Genomic DNA, 9,612 nt, shown 5'->3' with positions numbered 1-9,612 from the left:
TTTTGTTTTGTTTTTAGTTGGAGCTGGACACAATATCTTTTTTTATTTATTTTTATGGGGTACTGAGGATCAAACCCAGCACCTGCCACATGCTATGCAAGTGCTCTACCACTGAGCCCCAACCCCAGACCCTCCAGTCATTCATTCAAAAGCAAACTATATTGGAAAACACTAGCTGCCATTTAAACTTGGAGTTTTTGCATTTCCAAAGGTGGATTACCTCGTGAATAGTGAGTTTGATATGACTGTGCGGTGCATTGCTCTTACACACTTCTTTTACAATGTTAATTTTATACATCTCTTTTTGAGTATAAAAGCTCAAAATATATTGTGTCCTATTGTTATTTTTAACAATCTCCACTTACAAAATAGTTGGGGGTTTAAGACAAATAATGTTTTTTTCTTTCCAAACATTTCAGAATAACAGAGTATGGAATTATTTTTGCATTTATTTTGCAACTTTGTTGGGAATTTGTCACTTTTATCCCAGTTACTGTCTCTGTTCTATAATTAAGTTTGTTTTTATTTTCATTTATCTAACCACAATGATGATGAAGTATTACATTATAAAAGACAAGAATGGTAAGAAGATAGTAGCTACCAGATCTGCCATATGTTGAAATTCTTTTAGGTAACAGATTTCTGAAGAGACTATAGAAGAGGTAGTATTTTCATTGAGACTACAATATAAGAAATAGAAAGCCAGATAAAGCTGTAAGTGTTTTAATTCTCCTGAAACACTGCCAATTGAAGGGAGAGATAGTGTGATTTTCTAGAGAAGTTTTGTTTGTGACTGCCAGGGTCTTGAAGCATCTGTTCATCAGTCACAGATTGCAGAACCACCTTCCACCCATAGACCATGATTGAGGCGTTTTTGAGGAGTTAACTGGAGTCCATTGGATTATGTTGTATTGTTTCCAACTCCTTAGCTTCACCTTTACTGATACCTATTTCGGCTGCCTTTAGGAGTGCCTCACTTAGGGCACAACAGAATGAAATGCATTTCCCTTTAAGCCAGTTCTCTTCATTGTGTCTTTTTACTTGGTCTTCAGGGTCTTTGGGTTATCTGAAGCTTTTGGAGTGAGTAGATTGCATTTGTGTTATTGTGTTCTATCTCAAGGAGGCTCTGCCAAGATTTTGGAAGCAGCCTGGTTGGAGAGGTAGAGATTTCAAATATTGCACATGCAGCATATAAAAGGCAAGCATAAATTTCATTTTAGATGTAAATATTCTTCCATTTACATTTTTAACTTTAAACTACTCAAGCAACATATTCAAGTGAGGTTTGATTATTTTCATTATCCACAAATGAAAAAGAGTAACCCTCTTTTTCTTTCTGTTTAGAAATACAATATCACACATACTACAGAACTTCTAGGAATAATTTATCTGCTGAGTTGTGAGACTGGAGGAGTTTGAGTTCCTGTTGAGACTTTTTCAACAACTGAGACTTTTTCAGTGGCCCAGAGAGAAATCTCAAAATGGCATCATACCACAGCCAAGGCTGCTGGTCAGACAATAACATTCTGAGGTTACTGGAAAATATAGAGAATAATGTGCAATGCAATGATAATGAAACATTCAAGACAACCCTTTCAAATATGGACTGGGAAACAATAGCTTTTAAGCATTTCTCTGCAGAAATGTGCAAAGGCAAGTGGTTAGAGATTTCTTGTAAATTGAGGAAGTTACGTACATTGAAAGAATTAGTTCTGGAAGCCAAACAATGTGTTAAAATTCCCACAAAATGCAAAAAAATATGAGAAACATCCAGACTTCCCGAAAAAAACCCTGACTGCTTACATCCGCTTCTACAAGGAGAATTGGGCCGAGTATTCCCAAGAGCACCCTGAGCTGAACAACAAGGAGTTGACCAAGATCCTGACTGAGAAGTACAAGCAGCTTCCAGAAGATATAAAGCAGAAATATATTGAGGATTTTCAGAAGGAGAAACGGGAATTTGAAGAAAACCTGGCATGTTTCAAAGAAAATCACCCTGATCTAGCTCAGGTCTCCAAAACATCTGATGTCTATAAGAGGTGCCAAACCAAAGCCAGAAAGAAGTTACAAGGAAATGTAAAAAATGTGAGATCTCTAACAGAAACTGATGGATTTTCTGAGAAGGTGAAATTTCATGGAGAGCCCAAGAAGCCTCCCATGAATGGATATCACAAATTTCATCAAGATTTGTGGTCTAGTAGGGAGCTGCAACATTTGCCCCTGAGGGAGCGCATGGTAGAGATTGGGAGGCGCTGGCAGCATGTCCCACAGAGCATGAAGGAACAATATATAAGACAGGCTGAGGAGTTGCAGAAACAGTACAGGGTGGACCTGGACCTCTGGCTCATGAGTTTGTCACCAAAGGAGTATGCCACCTACAAAGAGACTAGCTATGGGAAGCGTAAAAACATAACCAATGCAGGAGGCCCAAACCCCAAGTTCAAACGAATAGACCAACAGTCCCCATCAGCTGAAAGTCTTCAAGAAAGCCTACAAAAAAAGCAGGGACTGAAGTCTCCAGGGAGGGTCTCACCAGACACTGCTCAGATGGCAATCAACTGACAAAGATCATCCCTCACAAGGATCAGCAAAGAACAAGTAGAAATAGGATGAAGGAAGTGACTCCATAGACTGTAGGAGTGGAGATGAAACTGGATGTGGTGGGTCTGAGGGCAGTGGCTCTAGCTTATCTCCATGGGGCAATCCTTAGACTTAGACTTCATCTTTATTCATACTCTATGTTGTTATGTTGAGGGAACTATCAACAAAAAGCAGTTCAGGTTGGAAAGAAGGGAATGTGGATCACTAGTATCTATGGCAGTTTTGTAAACTGGGAAAGGAAGATGTTGAGAGCCGCGCACCCTGGTAATGGCCACTCCACGACTCCTGCGTCCTGCTCCATGTCCCCGCCTTCCCTTGCGGTAGCCCGCCCTGTCTCCACCTCCCTCCACAGCCCCGGCGGCGGCCCTCTCCTGGTTCTGGTTGCCAGCAGTGTCCGAGGATCCAAGCTGCCCACCACGCCTCCTCAGGGCGCGGGCTGAGGCAAGAGTGGGCCTGGTGCCCGGCCGTCGCCGCCAGACCCCTGAGCTTCCACCCGGCATAGTGTAGTCTGCGGCCTTTGGCCATCAGACCGCCCCGTCCCTGGAAGTGTGTGACCCGGGGGTTTCAGACAGGAGGGCCTCTTTGGCGGAGGCTGGCAGACTCCAGGGGTCAGGTCGGGAAGAGACCATTTCCGCTCTTGCCTCCCAGACGTGGTTGCTCTGCGGGTCTCCAGGTGGGCCCCCCGCCCCCCTGGCGGGCGCGGACACAGGTGCCCTAGCCGGGGGTCTATCGGGAAGATGGGGACCCTGGGCCTGAGCTGGCAGCAACACAATTAAACTAGGCAGTACCACTGGATTTATGGGATTTGCTGAATTCATGGGACTTGCACCTCTTTGTCCTTTAGGGTTAATCCACGCAGAACAAATTAGGGTTTACTTTCTCAGTTTCACAATGGTACAGGATTTTACTGTTGCTCCCAGGCATCTGCCAGTGTTGAGAGCCGCAGCCCAGTCAGGATGGCGCCTGGCATTTTGCCAGGGTGGAGTTCTTGTGGAGTTCCTGGAGTTCTGGCGGAGCTCCAGCTGAATTCCTAGAAAGTTCCTGTGGGTGGAGTTGCCTGGTAGAGTTCCGGTTGAGTGCTCACAGGAGTGCTGGAGGTGGTGGATGATGGGGCATACATTGTGGGTGCTAAAAATGAAGTTCCTGCCTGCTTGACAAGTGGCTGGTGAATTGTGCCCAGCCAGACTGCAGGCAGGAAAACCCATCTAGAAGAATGGAAGGGGGCGGTGGAGGGGGGGGGCGGGGGCCACGGGGGCAGGGCCGACCTCTGGTTCCTTCTTCCTCCGCACATGGCTGGCTGCAGCAGAGAAATTCATTTTGGGCACTCTTCACCTGCCACTTCTCTTTCTGGCCCGCTTTGCCTCACCTGAGCCACGTCATTCCTGGACACCAACCCAGCAGCTTCCTCTTTGCCCAAAGGTGACTGCGGCCTTCCCATGGCGAGGCCCGGAGGAAACCCAGTGACCTTAGTGCTCATCCTGCAGTGGGAAAAAGAGGGCATAAGAAAGGTGGTGGATCTGCTGGCGCAGGATGCTTACACGGATATCTTATGCTGCTGCCAAGTGAGGTGATGTGGCTTTAAAGGAAGCCAGGGAATGTGGCTCTAAAGGAAGCCAGGCAATGGGGCTCTAAAGGAAGCCAGGTGGGGAGCTCAAGCCCAGAACCCGGATCCACTGGCCCAATTGAAGTATCACCTTGAGAATCTCTCCTTTTGCTTGTGCTACAGAGATGTGGAGAAATGGCGGGAGGTCAGGGCCCCTGACTTGGACCCATTGGGTTGCTTTGTAGGAAAATACAGGTCGATGGGGAGTCTGAGAGATGCGTGATGCCTGGGGAGTTTCTGTTTTCTGTTTGGGGACCAGTGCTGAGCCTCAGGACTGGGTTGGGGGAGAGGTGGGATAAGGTCGGAATTTGAGAAGACACAGCCAAGACCTATTCTGGCCTCCATGTGGGGACCCCGTGAGAACCCGGCGGGACTGCAGAACCTACTCATCTACCCACCCTGGGCAGCCAAGTGGGAGTGATTATTCCGAAATGCCCTGAAATCCAGAGTCAATACTGCCCCACCTGCAGGCCCCAGGCGTGAAGATGTTTGCCTCTTCTGATGTACTTTGTTGACATCTGAATCCACCTGGGGTCATTGGGACTGTTAGGGTATCCTGGCTTTGTTTATTATTGTTATTTTTTTTTTACCCCATACCCCATTAATGAATATTAAGGGGAGATATTTTTTTTTCTCACTGGTTCTAAAGGAAGGAATCCCTGCTCTAGTAAAAACACTGAGGCAAGTATATACATGGATGTCAAATCAGATATTTAAAAATATCTAAGTTGTTACCATTACATAAAAAGTTCACTTTTGGGAAGTGTAGTGGTTGTCTACTTCCTATGAGGAGACACGTGGTTTTCAGTCTGAGTTTCTTCCCATTTGGTGTTTGCTTTGAAGCAGCCTAGAGGCAAGGCTTTTGTAAAGGCTCTTAGATAACCTTCAGGTTCAAAATTCCAAATAGATGAGCAATCTCCACGTTCAAAACCAAATGTAGTATTTGAAGTTAACTGCAGTTTATGTAGGTTACAGCAATAGCTCTTGACCGTAAATGCACAATGCAATGTTGCCATGGTGTAGGTTTTCTAATAAGTTGGTATTGGGCCTACTTGACTGGAAGTTTTCTGCCTAACGTTGAATATGACTTGTGCATTCAGAAACAAGTTACGGATATGTAAAAAAAGCTAAATGTAATTTTAAAAAATGATAAAAATCATGCTGATGTACATATTTAAATATAAATTTTGACACATTAATAAAACACATAATTCTTATTATTGGTTTTAAAATACTGTGTTTAATAATTCATCCATTTTCTTTTCTCTTATATCAAGGTGAGTTTTCTTAGGTGTATTGGGCAGGTTTATGCACAGAAATAGAACTTGCATGCAGGCATAGAGAGATTGCTTCATTGTGAGAAAATGGCTCACACGGTTATGAGGTTGAGAAGTCACATGATCTTTTATATGCAAGATGGACATTATGAAAATCTGGTGCTATAATTCAGCCTGAGTTTGAAAACCTGAACACCAGAGGAGTCAGTAATGTAAACCATAGTCCAAGGTAAAGAGAACTATAATGAGGTGTCTCAGCATTGGCAAGTAAGCAAGAAAAGGTAAAACCTCCCATCATTTGCTTTTTGTTCTATGCAGTCTGTCAGTTGGGTGGATAATTCTCCTTCATTTTGAGAAGGGAAATCTACGTTACTGACTCCACTGAGTGAAGATGACACATAAAGAAAACTTAGTATTATTAGTAAAGGAAACTGAATTAATGACACTCCTCAGATTATTCCCTAGTCACATTCCGGAAGTAAATCCCCTGGTTGTGCTTCTCATAATTATGACTAGATTTTGCGCAATTCTTTTAGCTCTTCTTTTGTTGGTAATATTATTGGTAAAGAAAATGTAGAATTGTTTGTTGCATATAAGTTTTCCTTGGCAATGATACCACAAAATACCCCAACATCCACATCAAACTTACTCAGAGTTAAGAGTAATTAAATATATACTGATTGTCTACCATGCACACTATAAGAGGTTTTATGTGCTTCACTAAAATATAATCATATTTCCAGTTATCCATTCATAGAAGCACTCCCATCCACAGGATGGTCTATTCTTTCTATGCTCTTTCACAAATAATAGATCTTTGTCCAAATAAATGTATTACACACCCTGATACATGTTTTTATTTACAAAGATTCCATACAAGTGTGCAAGGTCAGTGTATGGCATTCAAGCTGATATTTCTCTACTTAAATTTGGGATGACTTTATTCTCATTCCCTGAGTATCATTTATCCAATATCAGGGCTTCCTGGTTCCATCATTAAGTAGACTACACAATTTGAATGGATAGTGCTCAGCCATCATGTTTCTAGGGGTAAGACAACTGATGTTTTTCTTTAAACAGAGCTAGCATTCAAAAGTAGCTGGTAGTTAGCCAGTATGGTGGTAAGTGATTGTTATCCCAGCACCTTAGCAGGCTGAGGCACGATGGTGAAGATCACAAGTTGAAAGCCAGCCTTTGGGCTTAGCAAGACCCTATGTAACTCAGTGAGATCCTGTTATCAAAAGGGTAGAAATGTGGTTTAGTGGTTAAGTGACACTTGGATTCAATCCCTGTGACAATAAATAAATAAATACTCAATAAAACAAATAAATTTCATGGTAGTTATTTAAAAGCCCCAAACCTCTCATTAATTTTTTTTTTAAAAAGCCTTGATCACTCACTGCCATTTTTATTTCTGTAGTGAAGGCAACTGTCTCCAGAGAGCCCAGTGATACCAAGCTCACAGAATAGTACCTCTCAGGTGGTCAATTTAAGGTGCTTCTTATCTCTCCAGCCAACCCTCATTTCTCTGGGCCCATTCTATTCCTGATATCCCCTCTTACAGCTCTATTCTGCCTCTGACACTCTGTCCACTTTGAGTTTGACCAGAGAATTCTTTCTTGGCTGTGATCAGTCTCTGGCCAGTCAACACCACACTGCTTTTGATTTCGCATACTATCAGTAAAAGTCACTAACCAGCCTGTTAGCACAGGTATCACCCCTCAATAGCATACATTGTCACCAACAGGAAACAGTGTTTAAGAGTTCAGGATAACAAAATTAGTAAATACCTGAGAAATGAGCCTAAATATATATCCTAAGAATGTCAGGTGCGACTTCAGTGATATGAAAGTAATTGCCTGAGGCTGTGCAGCTAGCCAGAGACAGAATCTGGATCCAAATTCAAAATCATACACACGACAAACACACGGTAAAAGGTAAGAAAATTTTATAAGTAAATCAAAATACAGTCTGGTGCACAGCAGATATTTTAGGTTCTCTCCACAGAATTGTAGACAGAACACAGGCAGCCTGTATAATGAGAAGTGTTGCTTGGTGGAACAGAGGCTATTATGTACCAAGGATCTTTAGTCTCAGTTCCAAAACTAAGTCTGTGGCTTCAAACTATATGCTACTGTTTCAGAGTAAATGGTCCCACCAGCTCCAGCTTCATTCTTTATTTATTCATTAATTTTTGCTACAAGGGATTGAACCCAGAGGTGATTAAATGCTAGAGTCCTCTTAGCCACATCCCAGAACTATACTTTTTTGTTCCCAGACAGGTTTTCACTGAGTTGCTTAGGACCTCTCTGATTATAACTTTCTACTTGAAGTCTCCTTGGGTGTCAGCTAGGATGATGGGGGGGCACCATCACACTGCCAATCTTTTCAAGAAATTAGTCACAAGGATAGATCTCACTCATTCCATGAGATAAAGTAATAAAGCTGAAGAAGAATTAGGGAAATACATGAGTTGGAAAGCAAAAATGGAACAAAGGTCTTTACAAGATAATTATTTGAGATAACTAAGCATGGAGTTTCAGATTAACTCACAGAGTAATGACAGAATTATTTTGTTTCACTATTGTACCATCATTAAAAATGCTGAAGTAAGCATGCAGAATTCAGAATATTTAAAAATGCAAGGCTCGATTGCCCAAATATATTTAAGTGAAGGTGGTTTGGAAGATGCAAAAAAAAAAAAAAAAAAAATGAATGAAAACCTGAAAGGATACTTCAGAGATGAGCACACCCTATTTTTGTAAATGAGGAAAGTGAGCAGACTGAAACTAATGAAACACACAGGGAGAGAACAGTGTGCACATTGATCTATCTACTGCTATTTGCAACCACATATACTAAGAATACAAGGAGATAACTACCCAGAGTACATTAAACCCACTAATTTAAACAAGACATTTGGAGCTGATTGACATACATGGAGAAGGTAAAGGTATTAATAGTGCACAGCAGCACACTGTGGGCTGTCTTGGTCCTGCCAAAGCCCACCAAACAGCTGAGAAGGGTATGCCAACAGAGGTGAAAGAAGACGTCTGGACACCAGTTTTGGAGAACTCAATCTAATTTATTATTGCATAGGCAAATTTTTTAGGTATTTCGTGCTACTGGGCAGATTCATCTGAGGGTCATATAACTCTATGAGCCAGCAACATGCTTACCAGTGGTGACCAATGGGCTAAAAGGTCAACGGCAGGAAAGGAACATGCTGAGCACACAAGAAAGACCAGGTTATCAAGGTGATGGACACAGTGGGGTTAGTGTGCCAACTGCTATATCCTGGTTCAGTGTGCTGAAACCTGAGAGTTCCTCATATAGGCAACATATGCTGCTTCCCAACTTATGGGCCCTACAGCACACCTCACATATTTAAGAGACTAATTAAAATTAAATGATCTCTCAAAGATGTTACTGCTTGGTTTTCAAGAATGAATAAGTTTTTATCAAATTTTTCAGATTTACAGTAAAATGCACTAACTTAATGCAAATTTTTCCTGTTATCTTCTGCAATTTTTTGCCTTTACTTAAACTGAAAACTGGGTGTTTTTAACCTAAGAATGGTTATGTTGTATGTACAGTTAATTGCATTTCTTAGTTAATTTATTACATTGGAGGAGCACATTTTCAGGTTGGAAAATGGTCACTGGGTATAAGAGGGGTCTGTGTTTTATAGTTTATAATGAGGGTGACTTAATCACTGGAGACAAACAGAACTTGTTGGTTTGGACAGTCAAAGAACTAGTAATAAAAGTCTGAAAACCATTATTACCAGGATGGGATGAAAATCCAGAGGCTGGAACTTACTATTTACTTTTTCCCTCTGGGACTCATTGTTACTGAGAGCTCACTGTTTGCTTCCTCCCTCCAGGATGCCTCCTCACTGGAAAACTGTTTAAAGTCTAGAGCCCAGGTCAGTATTTACCTCATCCCCTCAGGATCCATTGTCCTCCTTTTATTTTGGGGACTGTTATTTTTCATAAACTTTATTCATCAAAATACATTTTCACTGGGAAAAATAAACAAATGGATCCATGCAAAGTGAACATTTGGGAGCTTAGTCTGCACCATCTGGAACACCTGTGATGGATGAATTTGCTGTTAACATCAGCAGCA

General features: G+C 41.9%; 1 pseudogene; it reads left to right on the top strand.

The window, feature by feature from the left end:
* Positions 1–1,475: 1,475 nt before the first annotated feature.
* On the top strand, positions 1,476–2,710 carry LOC143641950 (upstream-binding factor 1-like protein 1; annotated as a pseudogene).
* The last annotated feature ends 6,902 nt before the right edge of the window (positions 2,711–9,612 follow it).

This window comes from Callospermophilus lateralis, chromosome 7, assembly GCF_048772815.1.
Source record: "Callospermophilus lateralis isolate mCalLat2 chromosome 7, mCalLat2.hap1, whole genome shotgun sequence".
NCBI classification, from domain to species: domain Eukaryota; kingdom Metazoa; phylum Chordata; class Mammalia; order Rodentia; family Sciuridae; genus Callospermophilus; species Callospermophilus lateralis.
The sequence above is the reverse complement of the archived record's forward strand: the minus strand, read 5'-3'. Positions and strand labels throughout refer to the sequence as shown.